The sequence below is a fragment of the Triticum aestivum genome, chromosome 5A (genome assembly GCF_018294505.1).
Source record: "Triticum aestivum cultivar Chinese Spring chromosome 5A, IWGSC CS RefSeq v2.1, whole genome shotgun sequence".
Classification (NCBI taxonomy): Eukaryota; Viridiplantae; Streptophyta; class Magnoliopsida; order Poales; family Poaceae; genus Triticum; species Triticum aestivum.
The window spans coordinates 2865233-2891495 of NC_057806.1; positions in this window are offsets into that span (position 1 = coordinate 2865233).

Here is a 26263-nt window from a genome sequence, read left to right on the forward strand (position 1 = left end):
CTCCGGATCCCACTTATAAACAGACTGACGGTGAGGATCAGATTGTGGCTCCGGCTCTGGAGCCGATGTCAGGCTCTGGTATGCCTGAACGGCCTCCGGCAAAACAAGGTACGTGCGTGAAAATATGTTGAGCAAAGAGGGAGCAGGCAAGGTAATAGTCTCAAAGTGTTTCTTATCAAATATCAGTCTATAGTTAAGCATCTTCTTCTTATGCTTAACAATAAAATCATGTGCTACCATGCTCTTATAATCATGTGCTTATCCTTAGAGCTTCAGCTCGATGAGCCCCTCAAGAATCTCTTCATCTTTTTTCTGAAAATTTCTAAAAAATTTAGTAACTCAAAATAAAAGTGAACCAAACTCAACAAAATTGATAGCAACTACTCCTACAAGTGCCTAGAGGCTATATCATGCATTAGAACTACTTTTGACCACATAAATTTGACATACAAGCTCAAGAACAGGGTCACCTAAGTAGCAAAAATTTGCAATAATTAAAGCACTAGGACAAAAACTAATTGGACCATTGGAGGAGTCACATACCGAAGAACAATCCCCCAAAGCATTTTTGTGAATGGAGCTTTGAGCAAGGAGATCGAAAATGGCAGCAAGATGAGAAAGAATTCGGGTTTGAGCTGGTGGGTGATTTTTTCTGGAGGAAGACAAAGTGTGTGGGTGTAAGAATAAGTGGACGGGACCCACATGGGGTCCATGAGGCAGGGGCGCGCCCTGCACCCTTGTGGGCACACGGTGGGACCCCTGATGTGTTCTCAGTGCCAATAATTCTTAAATATTCTGGAAAAAATCATATTTCATTTTCAGGGCATTTGGAGAACTTTTATTTTTGGGCTATTTTTTAATGCAAGGATAATTTAGAAAAACAGACAGAAAATACTATTTCACTTTATTTAATATAAACAACATAAAGTAAAAGGAGGGTACAGAAGGTTGTGCTTTCTAACTTCATCCATCTCATGCTCATCAAAAGGAATCCACTAACAAGGTACATCAAGTCTTGTTAACAAACTCATTCGGAATCGCATGAAACCGGAGAAATTTCAAATCACACTAGGTTACCTCAACGGGGATATGCACATCCACAACAATAAGAATATCATATTTCTTCTTGACGGTAGGAAGAGGAAATTCAAAACCTCCAATAGTGATTGTTGGGATTTTTTCCAATAGAATTGATATTGTGGACTTGAGGTTGTTTCCTCGGAAAGTGCACCGTATGCTCATTACCATTAACATGAAAAGTGACATTGCCTTTGTTGCAATCAATAACAGCCCTGCAGTATTCAAAAAGGGTCTGCCAAGGATAATCGACGTACTATCGTCCTCGGGGATATCAAGAATAACAAATTCCGTTAAAATAGTAACGTTTGCAACCACAAGAGGCACATCCTCACAAATACCGACAGGTATAGCAGTTGATTTATCGGCCATTTGCAAAGATATTTGAGTAGGTGCCAACTTATTCAATTCAAGTCTACGATATAAATAGAGAGGCATAACACTAACACCGGCTCCAAGATCACATAAAGCAGTTTTAGCATAGTTTCTTTTAATGGAGCATGGTATAGTTGGTACTCTGGGGTCTCCAAGTTTCTTTGGTATTCCACCCTTAAAAGTATAATTAGCAAGCATGGTGGAGATTTCAGCCTCCGGTATCTTTCTCTTATTTGTAACAATATCCTTCATGTACTTAGCATAAGGGTTCATTTTAAGCATATCGGTCAAACGCATACGCAAAAAGATAGGTCTAATCATTTCAGTAAAGCGCTCAAAATCCTCATCATCCTTTTTCTTGGATGGCTTAGGAGGAAAGGGCACGGGTTTTTGAACCCATGGTTCTATTTCTTTACTATGCTTCCTAGCAACAAAGTCTCTCTTATCATAACGTTGATTCTTCGATTGTGGGTTATCAAGATCAATAGCAGGTTCAATCTCTACATCATTATCATTGCTAGATTGAGCATCAACATGAACATCATTATTAACATTGTCACTAGGTTCATGTTCATTACCAGATTGTGTTTCAGCATCAGAAATAGAAATATCATTGGGATTCTCAGGTGTGTCAATAACAGGTTCACTAGAAGCATGTAAAGTCCTATCATTTTTCTTGTTCCTTTTAGAAGAACTGGGTGCATCAACATTAGTTCTCTGAGAATCTTGCTCAATTCTCTTAGGATGGCCCTCGGGATACAAAGGTTCCTGAGTCATTTTACCCCCTCTAGTCATAACTCTAACAACATTATCATTTTTCTTATTATTTAATTCATTGAGCAAATCATTCTGAGCTTTAAGTACTTGTTCTACTTGAGTGGTAACCATAGAAGCATGTTTACTAATAAGTTTAAGTTCACCTTTAACTCTAGACATATAATCACTCAAGTGTTCAAGCATATGGGCATTATGTTTCAATTGTATACCGACATAAGCATTGAAGTTTTCTTGTTTAATAATGAAATTATCAAACTCATCCAAGCATTGGCTAGCAGACTTATAACAACGAATATCACCTTCATCAAATCTATAGAGAGAATTTACCTTTACTACCTGTGTCGGGTTATCAAGACCATGTATCTCTTCAATAGGTGGTAAATTCCTAACATCTTCAGCTTTAATACATTTTTCTTTCATAGATTTCTTTGCCTTTTGCATATCTTCGGGACTGAGAAATAGAGTACCCCTTTTCTTAGGAGTTGGCTTAGGAATTGGTTCAGGAAGTGTCCAATCATTTTCATTACTCAACATATTATTCAATTGCAATTCAGCTTGATCAACAGTTCTTTCCCTAAAAACACAACCAACACAACTATCCAGGTAGTCTCTGGAACCATCGGTTAGTCCATTATAAAATATATCAAGTATTTCATTTTTCTTGAGAGGATGATCAGGCAAAGCATTAAGTAATTGGAGAAGCCTCCCCCAAGCTTGTGGGAGACTCTCTTCTTGAATTTGCACAAAATTATATATTTCCCTTAAGGCAGCTTGTTTCTTATGAGCGGGGAAATATTTAGCAGAGAAGTAATAAATCATATCCTATGGACTACACACACAACCAAGATCAAGAGAGTTAAACCATGTTTTACCATCACCCTTTAGTGAGAACGGAAACAACTTGAGGATAAAGTAATAGCGAGCTTTCTCATCATTAGTGAACAGGGTGGCTATATCATTTAATTTAGTAAGATGTGCCACAACAGTTTCAGATTCATAGCCATAAAAAGGATCAGATTCAACCAAAGTAATTAACTCGGGATCGATAGAGAAATCATAATCCTTATCAGTAATAAAGATAGGTGAAGTAGAAAAAGTAGGGTCATATTTCATTCTAGCATTCAAGGATTTTTCTTTAAGCTTAGCTAATAATTTCTTAAGATCAGATCTATCATTGCAAGCTAAGAAGTCTCTAGTAGTTTCTTCATCCATAACATAACCCTCGGAGACAACCGGCAATTCATATCTAGGGGGAGAATCTTCATCATCACTTTCATCAATATTATCAGTTTCAATAATTTCATTCTCTCTAATCCTAGCAAGTTGTTCATCAAGAAATTAACCTAGTGGCACAGTATTATCAAGCATAGAAGTAGTTTCATCATCAGTATCATGCAAAGCGGAAGTGGCATCATCAATAACATGCGACATATCAGAATGAATAGCAGGTGTAGGTGTCGCAAGTTTACTCATAACAGAAGGTGAATCAGTTGTAGAGCTAGATGGCAGTTCCTTACCTCCCCTCGTAGTTGAGGGAAAAATCTTGGTTCTTTGATCTTTTAAGTTCTTCATAGTGACCAACAGATATAAATCCCAAGTGACTCAAAGAATAGAGCTATGCTCCCCGGCAACGGCGCCAGAAATTAGTCTTGATAACCCACAAGTATAGGGGATCACAACAGTTTTCGAGGGTAGAGTATTCAACTCAAAATTATTGATTCGACACAAGAGGAGACAAAGAATATTCTCAAGTATTAGCAGCTGAGTTGTCAATTCAACCACAACTGGAAACTTAATATCTGCAGCAAAGTATTTAGTAGCAAAGTAATATGATAATAGCGGTAACAGTAGAAAAAATAATAGTTTTGGTTTTATAGTGATCGTAACAGTAGCAACGGAAAAGTAAATAAGCGAAGAACAATATGTGAAAAGCTTGTAGTCAATGGATCGGTGATGGATAATTATGTCGGATGCGATTCCTCATACAATAGTTATAACATAGGGTGACACAGAACTAGCTCCAGTTCATCAATGTAATGTAGGCATGTATTCCGAATATAGTCATACGTGCTTATGGAAAAGAACTTGCATGACATCTTTTGTCCTACCCTCCTGTGGCAGCGGGGTCCTGTTGGAAACTAAGGAATATTAAGGCCTACTTTTAATAGAGTACCGGACCAAAGCATTAACACATAGTGAATACATGAACTCCTCAAACTACGGTCATCACCGGTAAGTATCCCGATTATTGTCACTTCGGGGTTAAAGGATCATAACACATAATAAGTGACTATAGACTTGCAAAATAGGATCAAGAACTCGCATATATTCATGAAAACATAATAGGTTCAGATCTGAAATCATGGCACTCGGGCCCTAGTGACAAGCATTAAGCATAGCAAAGTCATAGCAACATCAATCTCAGAACATAGTGGAACTAAGGATCAAACCCTAACAAAACTAACTCGATTACATGATAAATCTCATCCAGCCCATCATCGTCCAGCAAGCCTACGATGGAATTACTCATGCACGGCGATGAGCATCATGAAATTGGTGATGGAGGAAGGTTGATGATGACGATGGCGACGGATTCCCCTCTCCGGAGCCCCAAACGGACTCCAGATTGGCCCTCCCAGGAGAGATTATGGCTTGGCGGCAGCTCCGTATCGTAAAACGCGATGAATCCTTCTCTCCTATTTTTTTCTCCCCGAACACGAATATATAGAGTTGGAGTTGAGGTCGGAGGAGCACCAGGGGGCCCACGAGGTAGGGGGCGTGCCCAGGGGGTAGGCGCACCCCCCACCCTCGTGGACAGGGTGTGGGCCCCCTGGCCTTGATTTTTTGCCAGTATTTTTTATATATTCCAAAAATAATTTCCGTTGATTTTCAAGTCATTCCAAGAACTTTTATTTCTGCACAAAAATAACACCATGTCAATTCTGCTGAAAACATCGTCAGTCCGTGTTAGTTCCATTCAAATCATGCAAGTTAGAGTCCAATACGAGGGCAAAAGTGTTTGGAAAAGTAGATACGATGGAGATGTATCAAGCCAGGGCGATACTACCGCAAGCCCCTGCGGTACTACTGCTCCCTTGAGCAGTACTACCGCATGCCACAGAACCTATAGCACTTGGAGGCCTTCATCTCGCAGCGACAAGGAGAAACGGATGGTGCTCCAATGCAGCGAAGGAAAGGTGGAGCAAAGGAATAGATGTGTACGTGTTGATTCCACCCTAACCTTTCCGAAGCGGACCCCCTATTGATAGTACGGCTTTCCTACGACGCAAAATCCACCGAAACGAAACGTAGAAAAACCGTCATCTTCGATATGCTCCGAGGGGCACCGAATCGTCTTGTGCCTACACATGAGATATCTGAAATGCTCAATGCACACGATTAGTCCGCAGATGCACTATCATCAATCACCAAAACCACATAGGGAGAAATATGCCCTTACAATCTCCCCCCGTTTTGGTGGATTGATGACAATACGGGATTTGCACATAAGGATATAAACTGAACATAAGCAAACCCAACATCTATAAAATATAGACAGGCTCCCCTAGATGTGTGCACTCTATAGATATGCTTTGGACTGCATGGCACACATGCTAGGATCAACACTCCCCCTATATTTTATAGGCAAGGCAAAACTTGCAACAATATAAGTGACAATAAGCATTGAGGCAAGGTAAAGTAAGTGAGCATGAAGTAAAGGGCACAAGATAACATAAGCTCACAATCTACTAAACATACTAGATAATAAGATAAGCTTGGGGGCATATGTCTCACACCATATGATAGCATAGGTATCCTTCTCTCACACGCACACCAACCCAAACCAACAAACCAAAGCAACGAAGGTTCAATGAAATGAAAGCAACAAGGAACAAGACACTGTTGATGCTCAAAAGTGGCACGTTTATAAAGAGTGGCTTGAAGCTATGTCAAGATTAATTCAAACTTACTATTGAAAGTCATCATGAAATGGCTCTTTTCGAGAAGATGAAGATGAATATGAAGATGGTCTAAAATGGAGCTTGGATGTAAAAGTTATGACAAGTTCAGAGATCCTCATGTCGACACCAGATTAAAGAATGTCCAGTAAGCCAATGAATATGGCTTCAAATGGAGAAAGTTTCAACAAGAAAGTTGTGCGTCTCGTCGAAATGATCGATTTTGATATAAAGATCGTCTCAATCCGAGGTCCTATGCAAAAGTTAAAGCCTATACAGCGAGACCCGCCAGCGAGCAAAATATGACGCCCAGAACCACACTCATATGTGGGTATGTCTGATGAGCTGCGTGAGTAATTAGCTCTTTTGCACGAGCGATTTGACCCTCGAGATGACCTCTGATGAAAAAACGTTCAACATGAAAGATGTTCGTCTTGTCGAAACGGTCAAGATTACTTTTGGGCTCGTTTCCATCAGAGGTCGTATGTCACCACAAAAAGGACCCTCAAAGTACAGCCAGTTTAAATGGAATAGTTTTGGAAAGTTTGGATAAAACTAGTCCAAATTTGACTAGGGTTTTGGACGTGAATTGATGTAATTTTCTTGTAAGGAAAGCCTAGATAAATCCTTTGCTTGTACGGGAAGTCCAGCCGCCTCTTATATATGTTGGGTGTGACGGCCAATTGAAACAACACCAATCGAACAAATCAATCTACTACTTTTTCGTGTTCATCTACTTTTTATCTCTCCCTTGTATCTTTTCGCTAGTTCTTCATGTCGGAGGGCTGCGGAATCACGAGGCTCTAGGGGCCAGCGAATCGACCTGGAGCAGCCCATAGCCGCCTCGAGCCCTGACGGGGTCCCTCCCGGGTAAGCGGGGCTTCGGGTCTACAAAAGCGTCTGCCGGCTGTCCTGCGTATCGTGCTGCCGGTCGGACCTCCTTCGACGCGAGCTGCGGTGCATCACCCCCGGCGTCGAGGGTACACGGTGACGTGTTCATGTGCGAACACACTCAGTCTCTGGCCTGTTCTTGCTACGAAGAGATCGTCATCTAGGATTTGCAATCTACAAAGGTAATATGAATACCCAATTCACATAAGTAGATGCAAACAATGCGTATGTTGTTGCTAGATAATCTAATGAGCATAATGTATTGGCTAGCCCTAGCTTTATCAATCATGCATCTAATTATGTGCAAGAGCCGATGCAACAAAATCTTCATGCTTCTACCTCATATAATTTTAGCAACATGCAACATATGTATTGCAACTCCCATGCATCGGCAACCCCAGAAATCCATCTGCTGATGAACAACATGATGAGTTCGGTTAATCAAGTTGAAACACCTCACATAGGAACTTCCGATAGTATGCAACAAAGTGTTTCACCTTTTTATTCACTGGCAACTAACTTGCAATATGTTAATCCAACATGCCGGTGGATAGGGGAATTGGCCATGCTACTACTAGTTATCCGGCCAATTACCCTCAACCAGCATATGCTACACCTCATGCTACTAATTTTCTGGCACCATACGCAACTGTTGATGTCCAGAATTCGGCACCGCACCTTCATGGTCATGGCCGAATAAGTGAAACTTCTATAGGAGCACAAATGCCTTCACCTACTACCGTGGCATATCATGTTCCCCCAACACAATTACAAAATTTCGGGGACATATCGTTACCGAAAGAGTCTAAAAGTGTCGGGAGGCAATTCTATCCAGATTGGGTCATTAAGAAAAACCTTACATCTTTTTGGGACGAATGCAATGTTGTTCTACATGAATTAATAAAAGAGGGAAAGCCTATTAATTCTGTTGCAATACAAGATAAATAATGTCAAAAAGAGAAAGCATTGAGTGTGGGTAGAATTATCAAAAAGAGTGGTGATTCGAAAAACAAAGTTAATCTGGTTATTGAAAAGACCGAATCAAATATTACGTATGCCGAATCTATTCTAGAAAAAGAGGATGACAAGGCGTTGGGGAGCTATTCGAGAGGGGAACAAGATATCGTTCAAGTAACGCAACCATCATGCTCTTCCAATTCGAAGAGGTATGTCTAGCAAGTGATTTACCTATCTTCCGATTTGGTCGCAACTTTATTGTTGATGCTTCTATTAGAAAAATTCTCATAAGCAATATTGAAAGACCAATGAAGAAGGGAAATTTATTTGTTAGCAATAAAATCGTTGCAAAGCATATCGGTCAACACATTGTGCCATTTATAAAGACTGATTGTGACTTATTATTGCAGCCAAAGTTTTCCCCATTGCTTTATCAAAAGTTCATATATAATTGGGTAGCTTTGCTTGTTTCTTACTTGGCTTACACTTGGTCTCAATTGAGACATATGTGTTCTAACTATTTTCGTTTCAGAAATTTAAAGCCAAGAGTAAATTCTTTTGAGAAACCAATGCTAGTATAATATCTTATCCAATAACATCGGAAAAAGAATGCAAAAGAAAATGCATAGCCGAATGGGGAGATTCGAAATCTGAACCATTCGTTAGCTTACCTATAAAGCCGTTCTCACAACAAGATTGGCTAGAAAATAAAAAGGTTACCTTCAATTGAAGCATGTGTGATCAAATATTTGAGTTGTTGGTGAAAATTAATTACATTAGAATTCTTGATCACCATGTCAAGCCATCTATCCAAGGACGAATGTATTGTAAGTTGCATGATTCGTTCAAGCATAATTTTGAGGATTGCAGCATCTTTCGTCAAATAGTTAAATCGGCCATTGAAAAAGGACGATTGAAATTTGTTGAAACACCAAGAGATGACCAGTCTATTCCAATTGGTGTTGATGGCAAAAGGTTTATGCATCGGCTGCTTCAAACTGATCCATTTAAAGAGAAGGTAAAAACTACAGGTGATGAGATCAAACCTTCAAGTAAAGAAGTTGTTGAAGAGCATAATGAACATAATCTTGAGGGCGAGAATTCCATCAAAGCTACAATAGAGACGCCAAGGACTGGGGGGCAATAAGAAAATCCAAAGATCGGTGCAAGTACAACCAAAGGAAACAAAGGCTGACGTAAGCACAAAGGTAAAAAAACTGAAAGTCACTTTCGCGCAACTATTGGAAAAATATCAGAAGATAAGTGAGGAGAATAGTGCTTACCGGCCAACTAATGCAAAAACATCAAGATCACCCCCTAGGCGCAAATCCAAGGATCGATATTGGCAAGAAGAGAATTTGAATGCAACTTGTTCATATCCTTATTTTGGGCTGCCAATGCCAATGTCGTGGATGCCTCCCTATGCTCACGTAAATCCATATCCATCATGGGACAGATATGATACAAGGGCACATTCTCCATCTTATTTTATACCATCTCATCAATATTGTGCAGCTCCGAGAAGACCAACATTTAAACAATCACATGTTAAAGACCGTTTCAATAAAAAGGAATCGGTCCAGAGCCCATGGACGAAGAAAGAGGTGGTCAAGCAAGTATACAAGATCAAGAAGGATGGTCGTAAGTGTGCTATTTCAGATTCGATCTCAAATGACAAAGAGCCAATTAAAGTGTTGACATTGGCTACAAAAGGCAAAGAAGTAAAGAAATCAATTGTTAAAAATCAAAGTGCCAAATCTGAAGAAAAGAGGTTGAAAGTGCACAAGGTAAAACAAAAGTTGTCATTAGTTCAAGCAAAATCACAGCCGGGGCGCCCACTCGGCTTATCATATTGTCAAAATAAGAAATTACAAAAAATTAGTGCACAAGAGCTTGAAAAGAGAAACATGGCATGGGTTCCCAAAGGAAGTACTCAAAAGAAGAATGGTGTGCAAGCTTCCATTGCAATAAGTGCGACAAAGCTGAAGAAAGAGAAGAGTGCAAGCTTCGAACAACCAACCCGAAGGTTTGCGCATAGGAATCTTCGGTTCAAACAACATCCATATTCTTCAACTATGTCATTAATGCCTATACCATGGAATTCATCCTCAGGTATGACTGGTTACCCTTTGTGGACTTATTTTCATCCATGGACAAATATAACTTCTTACATCATGCAAGGGTTTTACCTCATCACCATACATTCGATTAGCTGCACTTTTGTTGCTAATCTAAATGGCCGATATATACTTATCATCCTAAGCATGTACAAAATGGCCGATGGAGTGTTGACATCACGCTTAGAACAAATTTCGTGCAAGTTATTTTTCGGCATACAAGTTTTGCCGAAAAACAAGGGGGCATGTGTTGACGCTCAAAAGTGGCACGTTTATAAAGAGTGGCTTGAAGCTATGTCAAAATTAATTCAAACTTACTATTGAAAGTCATCATGAAATGGCTCTTTTCGAGAAGATGAAGATGAATATGAAGATGGTCTAAAACGGAGCTTGGATGTAAAAGTTATGACAAGTTCAGAGATCCTCATGTCGACACCAGATTAAAGAATGTCCATTAACCCAATGAATATGGCTTCAAATGGAGAAAGTTTCAACAAGAAAGTTGTGCATTTCGTCGAAACGATTGATTTTGATATAAAGATCGTCTCAATCCGTGGTCGTATGAAAAAGTTAGAGCCCTTATAGCGAGACCCTCCAGCGAGCAAAATATGACGCCCGGAACCAGACACATATGTGGGTATGTCTGATGAGCTGCGTGAGTAATTAGCTGTTTTGCACGAGCGATTTGACCCTCGAGATGACCTCTGATGAAAAAACGTTCAATATGAAAGATTTTCGTCTCGTCAAAACGGTCAAGATTGCTTTTGGGCTCGTTTCCATCCGAGGTCATTTGTAATCACAAAAAGGACCCTCAAAGTACAGCCAGTTTAAACCGAACAGTTTTGGAAAGTTCGGATGAAACCAGTCCGAATTTGACTAGGGTTTTGGACGTGAATTGATGTAATTTTCTTGTAAGAAAAGCCTAGATAAATCCTTTGCTTGTACGGGATGTCCAGCCGCCTCTTATATATGTTGGGGGGTGACGGCCGATTGAAACAACACCAATCAAACAAATCAATCTACTACTTTTTCATGTTCATCTACTTTTTATCTCTTCCTTGTATCTTTTCGCTAGTTCTTCATGCTGGAGGGCTGCGGAATCACGAGGCTCTAGGGGCAAGTGAATCGACTTGGAGCAGCCCATAGCCGCCGCGAGCCCTGACGGGGTCCCTCCCGGGTAAGCGGGGCTTCGGATCTACAAAAGCGTCTGCCGGCTGTCTTGCGTATCGCGCTGCCGGTCGGACCTCCTTCGACGCGAGCTGCGGTGCATCACCCCCGGCATCGAGGGTACACAGTGACGTGTTCGTGTACGAATAGACACGCAAATCCTACACTCTCCCCCTTCGGCATCAAGACACCAAAAAGGCAGAGAGGAAACCTACGACACAGGTGGTAGCTCCCACTGACGCGATCACCCATCAAGCTCCTCGTCAGTCTTAGCAGCAGGAATGGACTCCTCATCTGACTCAGCCCACTGATAGCCCTGCTTCGCCATCTAGGCAGACTCAGGAGTGATGTTCTGCTCTGAACCACTCACGACGTCCTCGCCAAGCTTACTTAAGATCCTCTTGTTGCGTTGGCGACTCTCCTTCTGAGCAACATGGGCCTTGTACTGTCCCTTGGCCTGCATGTAGAACAGAGCCTTCATCTTGGCCTTGAGCTTCTTAGCCCAAGATGGCTCGGTAGATGGAGGTGAATACCCTACAGAACTGTCCTCGGCCTCCTCCTCCTCAAACTCATCCTCATCAACTTCCATGCGAGTAGCTTCGGCCTCAGCCCGGGGAGTGGTGTTAGACCACTTGCTCTTGATGCGTAGCTTGATAGCCTCATGGCGAATCCAGTTGGGAGCAAGAAACTCTTCACCCGGAAAGAGCTTCTCCCAAGTTTTTGAGATCAAGAGGTGCGGGTAAGGTCCATAGATGGGCACCTTACAATGAAACACAGCAAACTGAAGCTTGCACCACATGATATGAGAGACATCAAGTGGTCCAGGTAGTTTGTGATGATCTTCTTCACAAATGAGCATCATATCCACGAGGTAGGAATGCACCTTGTCCTTGTCGCCTATGCGAGGGAAAAGAGTGTTGCGGAAGATCCGGTGCATGATGTCAAGGAACGGGTTCAGCACATACATCTTCTTGTCATTGGGTAACTTCTTCTCAACAAGGAAGGGTTGAAGCTTGTTCTTGTTGGCAGACTCGGTGTTGGCATGTGGGCGGACACCAATGGGCACCTCTAGGCCCTCATCACGAATGTGCAACATGTCCATGAACTCCTTCCAATCAGCAGTCATCCTCTTTCCGTTGGTCATCCAAGTCATGGTCCGCTTGTCATCCATGTGGAAATGGACAGAGGCAAAGAACCGAGCCACAATCTCTGGGTCAAAGTCCATGTGAAACGTGAGAAACTCCTCAATGCCAAACTGCTCCACCAAATCCAGAGTCTCGCCAAAATATGCCCGGTTCTTCTTCAGATGTTCCATGTCAATCCATTGAACTGGCACATAGGTGTTTTGCTTGGCTTTGATCACATCTAAGAAGATAAGATTTTGTTGCTTTGTCTAGAACAGGTCATTTCCCCTTGTGAGCTCCCTAGCATTGACGTAGGGGTTGAGCTTCCTTCGAATGAGAAACTCCACTTGAGGCATCTCATCCATGCCAACATTTGGCTCCTTGACCTTTTTAGATGTGGACTTGACATTGCGTTGTGGGGCACTGGAGCCCTCGGGAGCTTCTTGGTTGCGAAGACGCTTGGGGCTCGTGTCACGGCTAGGATTCGAACGCCTGGCATTGGAACTGGAGCCACCACCTATGACACAAAACACAAACACACGAGAAAAACGAGAAGGATTATTGCAAAAACCAAGGCCAAAACCAAACGAAACAAGTAGAAATGAGATTGGGTGGACAAAACAGAGTAGTTTTTAACTCAATGATAGTACCGGCACAGGATGCGAACGTAAAACTTTATGTTCGCTCTAGTCGCGGTAGTATCGCGCCAGGTTAGCACGGTACTACCGCACCTGGAGCGGAAGTAAAATTTTACTTCCGCGAGTCAGGCGGTAGTACGCTCCAGCGGAGCGGTACTACCGCATGGGGCTATTCTTGTACGAGTGGGTGGTAATACCGCTCGAGGAGGAGCGGTAGTACCTGATACGTCTCCGTCATATCTATAATTTTTGATTGTTCCATCCCAATATTCTACAACTTTCATATACTTTTGGCAATTTTTTATACTATTTTTGGGACTAACATATTGATCCAGTGCCCAGTGCCAGTTCCTGTTTGTTGCATGTTTTTTGTTTCGCAGAATATCCATATCAAACGGAGTCCAAATGGGATAAAAACTGACAGAGATTTTTCTAGAATATATATATGATTTTTGGGAAGAAAAATCCAGCGAGATGGTGCCCGAGGGAGGCATGAGGCAGGGGCGCGCCCCACCCCCCTAGGCGTGCCCCTGACCCTCGTGGCCACCCCGTAAGGCGGTTGATGCCCTTCTTTCGCTGCAAGAAAGCTAATACTCGGATAGATATCGTGTTAAAGTTTCAGCCCAATCGGAGTTACGGATCTCCGGAAATATAAGAAACGGTGAAAGGGTAGAATCTGGGAACGCAAAAATAGAGAGAGACAGAGAGACAGATCCAATCTCGGAGGGGCTCTCGCCCCTCCCATGCCATGGATACCAAGGACCAGAGGGGAAACCCTTCTCCCATCTAGGGAGGAGGTCGAGGAATAATAAGAAGGAGGGGGGCTCTCTCCCTCGCTTCCGGTGGCGCCGGAGTGCCACCGGGGGCCATCATCATCACCACAATCTTCACCAACAACTTCACCGCCATCATCACCAACTATTCCCTCTTCTATGCAGCAGTGTAACCCCTCTTTTACCCACTATAATCTCTACTTAAACATGGTGCTCAATGCTATATATTATTTCCCAATGATGTATGGCTATCCTATGATGTTTGAGTAGATCTGTTTTGTCCTATGGGTTATTTGATGATCGTGATTGGTTTGAGTTGCATGTTTTATTATTGGTGTTGTCCTATGGTGCTCTCCTTGTTGCGCAAGCGTGAGGGATTCCTGCTGTAGGGTTTGCAATATGTTCATGATTTTCTTATGGTGGGTGGCGTGAGTGACAGAAGCACAGACCCGAGTAAGTAGGTTGTTTGCGTATGGGATAAAGAGGACTTGATACTTTAATGCTATGGTTGGGTTTTACCTTAATGATCTTTAGTAGTTGTGGATGCTTGCTAGAGTTCCAATCATAAGTGCATATGATCCAAGTAGAGAAAGTATGTTAGCTTATGCCTCTCCCTCATATAAAATTGCAATAATGATTACCGGTCTAGTTATCGATTGCCTAGGGACAAATAACTTTCTCGTAACAAAAAGCTCTTTACTAAAACTAACTTAGTTGTGTCCTTATCTAAGCAGCCCCTACTTTTTATTTGCATGCTCTTTATTACCTTGCAAACCTATCCAACAACTTCTACAAAATACTTCTAGTTTCATACTTGTTCTAGGTAAAGCGAACGTTAGGCGTGTGTAGAGTTGTATCCGTGGTCGATAGAACTTGAGGGAATATTTGTTCTACCTTTATCTCCTCGTTGGGTTCGACAATCTTACTTATCGAAAGAGGCTACAATTGATCCCCTATACTTGTGGGTTATCAAGATCTTTTTCTGGCGCCGTTGCCGGGGAGCAATAGCGTGGGGTGAATATTCTCGTGTGTGCTTGTTTGCTTTATCACTAAGTAATTTTTATTTGTTGTTCTTAGTTGTTTTCTATCTTTAGTTATGGGTAGGAAACGTAAAATACCAAAAAAATTAGTTGTACCTACTGAACCAATGGTTGAAGAACCACTTAAAATCTATCACACTCCTGAAGCTTATTACTTGGATCATCTTCGATCCCTATGTGCTCGTGCCGAAACCCCATCTAGCTTAGTTGAGGGCAAATCTTTAGATGAGCATGCTTGTTATGTGCGACACCGTATATCTGAAAAAGGGAAACTTTTACTGGGTCAAATTCATCGTTTGCAATGCTATGCTTGGAATTTATGTGAAATATATGATTTTACTTGTTGTTCTGAAAATCCTAAGAAACACCTTCCCTATCAATGTGAGTTTAGTGATAATGGAATCGTATCTTCGTATGCTAAGGGTGTTTATAATTACTATGATGTTCAACAATTGAAGAATTTGTTACTTTTAAGGGTGCTTACGAAATTGCTTCTTTCATTGAAAAGTATGATGCTACTCTTTACAAATCTGAAAATTTTGCCGTACTTAAATATTGCTATGATAATTATGCTTCTAATGCCTATGTTGAACAATATATTGAGGACTACTCCGCTGTCCAAGAAGAGACTAATATTTTGCAGAAGTCTATGGAAGAAGAAATTGATAAAGCTGTGAGCTCATTGGATGAAAAAGATGATGAGGAGAGCGAAGAACAAGAGGAGGAAGAGCGGATTAGCTACCCGTCCCCACCTTCTAATGGGATTAACTATTCAACTCATACATTGTTTAATTTCCCTTCGTGCTTACCGAAGGATGATTGCTATAATGATTGTTATGATCCCGTTGATTCTCTTGACATATCCCTTTTTGATGATGCTTGCTATGCTTGTGGCCAAGATGCCAATATGAATTATGCTTATGGAGATGAACTTGCTATAGTTCCTTAAGTTAAACATGAAATTGTTGCTATTGCACCCACGCATGATAGTCCTATTATCTTTTTGAATTCTCCCAACTACACTATATCGGAGAAGTTTGCACTTATTAAGGATTATATTGATGGGTTGCGTTTTACTATTACACATGATGATTTTGATGAATATAATATGCATGTGCTTTCTGCTCCTACTTGCAATTATTATGAGAGAGGAACTATATCTCCACCTCTCTATGTTTCCAATACGATAAAATTGCAAGAAACTGTTTATACTATGCATTGCCCTTTATTTTGTGTGCATGAATTGTTCTTTTATGACATGCCGATGCATAGGAAGAGAGTTAGACTTCGTCATTACTTGATATATGTTACTTTGTGCTCACTACTAAATTACAAATCATTGTTAATTAAAATTGGCTTTGATATACCTTGGGATCTGGGTGGATTCATTACTTGAGCACTATATGCCTAGCTTAATGGCTTTAAAGAAAGCTACGCCAGGGAGACAACCCAGAAGTTTTAGAGAATCGTTTATTTCTGTTGTGTTCTTTTATAAAGTTTGAAAAATAAAAATAATGTGCCAAGATTTGCCTTTAGGATGTTTTAGATGCTTGTTGGTTTGTATGGTGCAGGACAGAAACTTTGGCTGTAGTGCGCGATTTTACATTTTTGACTGGAACGTCAAATGGTTCTGAAACTTTTTGCACTATATTTCTATATAAATTGTTTATTTGTCCTAATTTTGGTAAAAATTTTGGAGTACCAGAGGTATGGTGAATGTTCAGATTATTACAGACTGTTCTGTTTTAGACAGATTCTGTTTTTGATGCATAGTTTGCTTGTTTTGATGAAACTATCATTTTATATCAGTGGATTAAGCCATGGAAAAGTTATATTACAGTAGACACAATGCAAAAAAAATATGAATTGGTTTTGAACAGTACTTAGAGTAGTGATTTGCTTTATTATACTAACGGATCTTACCGAGTTTTCTGTTGAAGTTTTGTGTGGATGAAGTGTTCGATGATCGAGAAGGTCTCGATGTGAGAAGAAGGAAGAGAGGAAAGAGCTCAAGCTTGGGGATGTCCGATGCACCCCAAGTAAATATTCAAGGAGACTCAAGCGTCTAAGCTTGGGGATGCCCCGGAATGAATCCCCTCTTTCTTCAACAAATATCGGTATGTTTTCAGATTCGTTTCATTCATGTGATATGTGTAAATCTTGGAGCATCTTTTGCATTTAGTTTTCATTTTTTTATTTTATGCACAATGCTGGTATGAGATAGTCCTTGGTTGATTTATAGAATGCTCATTGCACTTCACTTATATTCTTTGAGTATGGCTTTATAGAATGCTTCATGTGCTTCACTTATATCATTTGAAGTTTGGATTGCCTGTTTCTCTTTACATAGAAAACCGCCATTTGTAGAATGTTCTTTTGCTTCACTTATATTTGTTAGAGCAAGGGCATATCTTTTTAGAAAGAATTAAACTCTCTCGCTTCATTTATATCTATTTAGAGAGATGACAGGAATTGGTCATTCACATGGTTAGTCATAAAATCCTACATAAAACTTGTAGATCACTGAATATGATATGTTTGATTCCTTGCAACAGTTTTGCGATATAAAGATGGTGATATTAGAGTCATGATAGTGGGTAGTTGTGGATTATTAGAAATACTTGTGTTGAGGTTTGTGATTCCCATAGCATGCACGTATGGTGAACCGTTATGTAACGAAGTCGGAGCATGATTTATTTATTGATTGTCTTCCTTATGAGTGGCGGTCGGGGACAAGCGATGGTCTTTTCCTACCAATAGACCCCCCTAGGAGCATGCACGTAGTACTTTGTTTCGATGACTAATATATTTTTGCAATAAGTATGTGAGTTCTTTATGACTAATGCTGAGTCCATGGATTATACGCACTCTCACCCTTCCATCATTGCTAGGCTCTCTAGTATCGTGCAACTTTCGCCGGTACCATAACCCACCATATACCTTCCTCAAAACAGCCACCATACCTACCTATCATGACATTTCCGTAGCCATTCCGAGATATATTGCCATGCAACTTTTATCATCATCATATACATGACTTGAGCATTCATTGTCATATTGCTTTGCATGATCGTAAGATAGCTAACATGATGTTTTCATGGCTTGTCCGTTTTTTTATGTCATTGCTACGCTAGATCATTGCACATCCCGGTACACCGCTAGAGGCATTCATATAGAGTCATATCTTTGTTCTAGATATCGAGTTGTAAGTAAATAAAAGTGTGATGATCATCATTATTAGAGCATTGTCCCAGTGAGGAAAGGATGATGGAGACTATGATTCCCCCACAAGTCGGGATGAGACTCCAGACGAAAAAAAGATAAAAAAAGAGAGAAGGCCCAAATAATGAGAGAAAAAGAGAGAAGGGGCAATGTTACTATCCTTTTACCACACTTGTGCTTCAAAGTAGCACCATGTTCTTCATATAGAGAGTCTCTTGAGTTATCACTTTCATATACTAGTGGGAATTTTCATTACAGAACTTGGCTTGTATATTCCGATGATGGGCTTCCTCAAATGCTCGAGGTCTTCATGAGCAAGCAAGTTGGATGCACACCCACTTAGTTTCAGTTTGAGCTTTCATACACTTATAGCTATAGTGCATCCGTTGCATGGCAATCCCTACTCACTCACATTGATATCTATTGATGGGCATCTCCATAGCCCGTTGATACACCTAGTTGATGTGAGACTATCTTCTCCTTTTTGTCTTCTCCACAACCACCATTCTATTCCACCTATAGTGCTATATCCATGGCTCACGCTCATGTATTGCGTGAAAGTTGAAAAGGTTTGAGAATGTCAAAAGTATGAAACAATTGCTTGGCTTGTCATCGGGGTTGTGCATGATGTGATATTTTTGTGTGGTGAAGATGGAGCATAGCCAGACTATATGATTTTGTAGGGATAACTTTCTTTGGCCATGTTATTTTGAAAAGACATGATTGCTTTATTAGTAGGCTTGAAGTATCATTATTTTTATGTCAAATGATAGACTATTGCTTTGAATCACTCGTATCTTAATATTCATGCCATGATTAGATTACATGATCAAGATTATGCTAGGTAGCATTCCACATCAAAAATTATCTTTTTTTATCATTTGCCTACTCGAGGACGAGCAGGCATTAAGCTTGGGGATGCTGATACGTCTCCGTCGTATCTATAATTTTTGATTGTTCCATGCCAATATTCTACAACTTTCATATACTTTTGGCAACTTTTTATACTATTTTTGGGACTAACATATGATCCAGTGCCCAGTGCCAGTTCCTATTTGTTGCATGTTTTTTGTTTCACAGAATATCCATATCAAACGGAGTACAAACGGGATAAAAACTAACAGAGATTTTTTTGCAATATATATGATTTTTGGGAAGAAAAATCCACGCGAGACGGTGCCCGAGGGAGGCATGAGGCAGGGTGCGCTCGCCTGACCCTCGTGGCCACCCCGTAAGGTGGTTGATGCCCTTCTTTCGCTTCAAGAAAGCTAATATCTGGATAGAGATCATTTTAAAATTTCAGCCCAATCGGAGTTAGGGATCTCCGGGAATATAAGAAACGGTGAAAGGGTAGAATCTGGGAACGCAGAAACAGAGAGAGACAGAGAGACAGATCCAATCTTGGAGGGGCTCTCGCCCCTCCCATGCCATGGAGACCAAGGAGCAGAGGGGAAACCCTTCTCCCATCTAGGGAGGAGGTCAAGGAAGAAGAAGAAGGAGGGGGCTCTCTCTCCCTCGCTTCTGATGGCGCCAGAGTGCCACCGGGGGGGGGGGATCATCATCACCGCAATCTTCACCAACAACTTCACCGCCATCATCACCAACTCTTCCCCCCTCTATGCAGCGGTGTAACCCCTCTTTTACCCGCTGTAATCTCTACTTAAACATGGTTCTCAACGCTATATATTATTTCCCAATGATGTATGGCTATGGTGCTCTCCGTGTCGCGCAAGCATGAGGGATTCCTTTTGTAGGGTTTGCAATATGTTCATGATTTTCTTATGGTGGGTGGCGTGAGTGACAGAAGCACAGACCCGAGTAAGTAGGTTGTTTGCGTATGGGATAGAGAGGACTTGAAACTTTAATGCTATGGTTGGGTTTTACCTTAATGATCTTTAGTAGTTGCGGATGCTTGTTAGAGTTCCAATCATAAGTGCATATGATCCAAGTAGAGAAAGTATGTTAGCTTATGCCTCTCCCTCGTATAAAATTTCAATAATGATTGCCGGTCTAGTCATCGATTGCCTAGGGACAAATAACTTTCTCATAACAAAAATCTCTTTACTAAAACTAACTTAGTTGTGTCCTTATCTAAGATGCACCTGCTTTTTATTTACATGCTCTTTGTTACCTTGCAAACCTATCCAACAACTCCTACAAAATACTTCTAGTTTCATACTTGTTCTAGGTAAAGCGAACGTTAGGCGTGCGTAGAGTTGTATCGGTGGTCGATAGAACTTGAGGGAATATTTGTTCTACCTTTAGCTCCTCGTTGGGTTCGACACTCTTACTTATCGAAAGTGGCCACAATTTATCCCCTATACTTGTGGGTTATCAGTACCCCACAGATCAACATCTCGCAAAAACAACATCTACGGATCTAGAAACATCCGTAAATTTAGATTGGTACTACCGTTGATCAAATCTACACTGTTGCATCACACCAAATAGCATATCTACTGCACTAGCACTCTCCAACAATCTCCTCTTGCAAAGATTTGGCCAAAAATCACAAGAACTACACATGCATCTCCCAAAACCTAGAAGCACAACAACGGGGCAAAGAGAGAGGGGCTAAGGGAGATCTCGGATTCCATTGCAAGAGGGCGAGGTGGGGATCGATCCCATCGGTCGGAATGCGAGGAGAGCGGCCGGAGACGGAGATCCAGCGAGGTCCTCCGATGCCGTTCTTGGGAAGGAGAGAGAGAGAGAGAGATAGAGAGAGAGACAAGGTGAGGGGAAGAGATGAATGGGTATGGGGCGTTGGAACTCCCCCTACCCGCTCTTGACGCCCACGCATTCTCGGCAGTGCAGTAGTACCGCGGGTCATCATGGTAGTACCGCCCGGGCGGAAGTACCACACACTGGGCGGTAGTACCGCTCTTCCAGCGGCAGTAAAAAATTACTGCCGTGCTGGAAGCGGTAGTACCGTGCCGGAGTTGTAGTTGTGCGAGCACAGATGCCACACCCACCTCCTGCGGTAGTACTGTGGCTAGCCACGGTAGTACCGTACACCCAAGAAAGTGCAAGTTTCGGAAAGACTGAAAAACACTGCCTTTGCAATGCACACTTTGAGCAATCGGACACGCAAAAGATCACAAACGAAGCAAAACAAACACAGCCACGACTCACAAGAAGGCAAAAAGGCAACATGGACCAAACATGAAACAAAACCTCTCAAAGAGAGAGGGCGGTGGCCGGAGCCACCTATATTTGAGTCAATTGGTATGGCACTGTGAAGAATTATCCTTGGGCCCATGACCAAAACTCGTCTTTAAAGCACAAGTACCATCTACAATGGTAAATGTGAAAGAGTTGATCAATTTATGCATAATGGGGGAGGGAAAGTTCATTGAGAGAACAATACTCCCCCTATGTCCATGCCTAGACCTAAACAAGACATCAAGATAAGTATGGTGGGGTGTGCAAAGTTTCAAGCCACATTGCCCAAATCAATGATATCTAGCTCTTGCCTTAATTCGCGAAATATTGCTTCATCCAAGGGCTTCGTGAAGATATCTGCAAGGTTATCATGAGTGTTGACATAGTTGAGCTTGATCTCGCCTCGCCTAATGTGATCCCGGATGAAGTGATACTGAATCTCAATATGCTTTGTTTTGAAGTGCTGCACCGGATTAAGATAAAACTTGATGGTACTTTGATTGTCACAAATGACACTGTAATCTTTTAAAGTTTGCCTCATCCATAGAAGTTGAGCACAACAACTACCGGCGGCCACATACTCTGCTTCGGTGGACGAGAGAGACACACAACTTTGGTTCTTAGAAGACCAACTCACCAAAGAGCAACCAAGAAATTGGCACCCTCCGGAAGTTGACTTCCTATCCACTTTGTCTCCCGCCCAATCCGAGTCCGAAAAGCCCACAAGGTTGAAGTTAGCTCCTCTTGGGTACCATAAGCCAAAGTTTGGGGTATGAGCCAAATATCAAAAGATTCGCTTGACCGCCACATAATGGATTTCCTCAGGTGCGGCTTGAAACCGTGCACAAATTCCCACACTCAACATGATATCTGGTCTAGATGCTCAAAGGTAGCAAGGAGCCAATCATGGAATGATATACCTTTTGATCCATAGATTTACCATTGGGATCTATGTCAAGTTGGCATTTGACGGGCATTGGAGTGGAAGCCGGATTGACATCACTTAGCTTGAATCTCTTGAGCCTGTCTTGAGTGTATTTTGCTTGGTTGATGAAGATTCCTTCTCTTCTTTGTTTGATTACAAACCCGAGAAAGAACTTCAACTCTCCCATCATGAAAATCTTCAACTTCGAGGTCATGAGAGCGGCAAACTCCTCATTGAAAGCTTTGTTAGGAGAACCAAAGATAATATCATCAACATATAGTTGGCATACAAAAAACTCCCCTTTGACCTTCTTAGTAAAAAGAGTGGGGTCGATTTTCCGAATTTCAAACCCACGATCTTGCAACAACTTGGTAAGGTGCTCATACCACGCAGGTGGGGCTTGTTTAAGGCCATAGAGTGCCTTATTGAGTTGGTACACATAATTGGGGAACTCGGATCCTCAAACCCCGGGGGTTGTTTGACATATACCAACTCATTGATAGGACCATTGAGAAAAGCACACTTCTTATCCATTTGTTGCAACATGAAGTTATGATGAGAAGCATAAGCAATCAACAAACAAATAGATTCAAGGCGATCAACGGGAGCAAAGGTTTCACCTTAGTTGATACCCTCGACTTGGGAGTAGCCTTGTGCTACCAAACGAGCCTTGTTGTGAACAATAATTCCATGAGTATCTTGCTTGTTCTTGAATATCCAATTGGTTCCAATGACATTATGGTTCCCCTTTGGCCTTGGCACCAATCTCCACACCTTGTTGTGCTCGAAGTTGTTGAGTTCTTCATGCATGGAATTGAGCCAATCCGGATCCTCGAGCGCCTCATAGACCTTTTGGGGTTCAACACAAGAGACAAACACGTGATGTTCACAATAGTTTGTTGATTGTCTACGAGTGCTTACCCCCTTTCTTAAGCTTCCAAGCACATTCTTCATGAGATGATCTTTGGTAGTGAGCTTGGACGCAATCTTGGCGGCACGACGCGCCAATTCCTCCTCAAGAGAGAGTTGAGGAGCGGTAACTTGATCATCTTGAGCGTCCTCTTGATCTTGTTCTTGATCTTGAACTTGCTCAGTGGTGAGAACTTGACCTTGGGCATCACTTGGCGGTACACCACCATCTTGAGGTTGATCTTGCCCTTGATTGTGTTCATTTGTTTAAGGGACTTCATTTTGTTCTTTGGAAGCATGTGGGTCTTGGGTTGGTGATGATTCCACTTGAGTCGAACATTGTCATTCTCCTTCGGCCACAAGGGGTTACTCAATGGGTAGGATATGACCAACACCCATTCTTCTTATGGCTTGGGGAGGAATTTCATCACCGACATCACAAGTACCACTTTGCTCCACTTGGGAGCCGTTATTCTCATCAAACTCCACGTTACACGTCTCCTCAATAAGTCTCGTGGACTTATTGAGGACACGGTAAGCATGAGAGTTTGTAGCATAACCAACAAATATGCCCACGTGAGCTCTAGCCTCAAATTTAGACAAACAAACACCTTTCTTGAGGATGAAACACTTACACCCGAACACCCGAAAGTACTTGAGGTTGGGCTTGTTACCAGTGAGTATTTCATATGAAGTCTTGTTCAAGCCTTTGCGGAGATAGAGCCGATTGGATGCATGACAAGTGGTGTTGATGGCTTCGTCCCAAAAGTTGTATGGAGACTTGAACTTGATGACCCACAAGTATAGGGGATCGCAACAGTTTTCAAGGGTAGAGTATTCAACCCAAATTTATAGACTCGACACAAGGGGAGCCAAAGAATATTTGATGGTATTAGCAGCTGAGTTGTCAATTCAGCCACACCTGGAGATTAATTATCTACAACAAAGTGATCAGTAGCAAAGTAGTTTGATAGTTTTGATAGTAGTAGCAGCAACAATAGTAACAGTAACAGTGATAGCAGTAATTTGTAGCAAGTGTAACAGTAATGATAGCGGTAGTAACTTAGCAAAAAATAAGGATAAATTCGTAGGCATTGGATCAATGACTTGTTGGATGATATTCATCATGAGACAATTATAACCTAGGGCGATACGGCACTAGCTCTAGTTCATCGATATAATGTAGGCATGTATTCCATCAATAGTCATACGTGCTTTATTAAAAGAACTTGCATGCCATCTTTTGTCCTACCCTCCCGTGGCAGCGGGGTCCATATTGGAAACTAAGGGATACTAAGGCCTCCTTTTAATAGAGAACCGAAACAAAGCATTAACACATAGTGAATAAATGAACTCCTCAAACTACGATAATCATCGGGAGTGGGCCCGGTTGTTGTCACTCCGGGGTTGCCGGATCATAACCGTAGTAGGTGACTATAACTTGCTACATTGGATCTAAAGCATGGATATAATGATGAATTCATAAATGGTTCAGATCTGAAATCATGGCACCCGGGCCCAAAGTGACAAGCATTAAGCATGGCAAAGTCATAGCAACATCAATCTAAGAACATAGTGGATACTAGGTATCAGACCCTAACAAAACTAACTCAATTACATGATGAATCTCATCCAACTCCTCACCGACCAGTGAGCCTACAAAGGAATTACTCACTCCCAGTGGGGAGAGGAATTGGCGATGGAGATAGGTTGGTGATGACGAAGATCGAAGATCCCCTCTCCGGAGCCCAAAAAGGACTCCAGATCTGCCCTCACGAGGAAGAACATGGCTTGGCGGCGGCTCCGTCTCCTGGATCGCGATAATTCTTTCGCCCTAATTTTTTTCTGGAATAATGTGAATTTATAGTATCAGGGGGGGTCGTCAGCGGGGCCACCAGGTGGGTACAACCCACCTGGGCGCGCCGGGAGAGGGGGCGTGCCCTGGTGGGTTGTGCCCACCTAGGGGCCCCTCTCCGGTGGGTCTTGGCTCCAGAAATTCTCTTTATTGGTATAAAAAAATCCTCAAAAAGTTTCGTTCCATTTCAAGAACTTTTAGTTTTGCACAAAAACAACACCATGATAGTTCTGCTAAAAACAGCATCAGTCTGGTGTTAGTTTCATTCAAATCATGCAAATTAGAGTCCAAAACAAGAGCAAAAGTGTGAGAAAAAGTAGATACGTTGGAGATGTATCAACTCCCCCAAGCTTAAACCTTTGCTTGTCCTCAAGCAATTCAGTTGATAAACTGAAAGTGAGAAAGAAAAACCTTTACGAACTCTTTTGCTCTTATTTGCATAAATAAGCTTAAACAACACCTAGGTTTTCAGCCAACATTATAACTAACCATGTCGACAATAACTCTTAAAGATTATAATGATTCATAACAACGACATAATCAGCTAGCGAGCAATAATAATATATATTAAACGGCAGCACGTTGTCAAAACAATCATGATATAATATGACAATAATGGTATCTCACAGCCCTTTCTGAGACCGCAAAACATAAATGGAGAGCACCTCCGAAGTTCAAGCAGCGATTAAATATTGTAATTCATGGTAGAAAAGATCCAGTCATGATGCACCCAACATTAGCTATACACAATGCATAAATCATGAGCATTGTGCTCTACTCAGTTTCTGGCGCTTGTTTATAGAAGGTGATGACACAAAATAAAAGTAAATAGAAAGTCCCTTCGTAGAGGGAAGCAGTGATTTGTAGAGGTGCCAGAGCTCAATTTTTAAAACATAGATAAATGATATTTTGAGGCATGCACCCTTCTCATTCACTTCACGACCATCAGTTATCAACATCTTCCATGCTAAGCACGCTAGTGGTGGTTCCCAAGCGATAAAAGTAAAGGTTTACTCCCCCTCCACCAACAATCACATTCCACGGCTTGTCCGAAACAACGGGTGTCGTCGAAACCAACAACAGCCCTGGGGGAGTTTTGTTTAATTATTTGCATTTTTTAGTTCGGGACTGGGAATCCCTATTATCGCCCATTTCCTCGTGCGATAGTGAATAAACACTTGACCTAAGGATAACATGCTTAGCACGGAAGATATCGACCACCTCCTATCGTTCCATGAACGATCGAGGCACACAAAGCGAATAATTTTTTAGAAGTTTTTAGAGGTGGCACATGC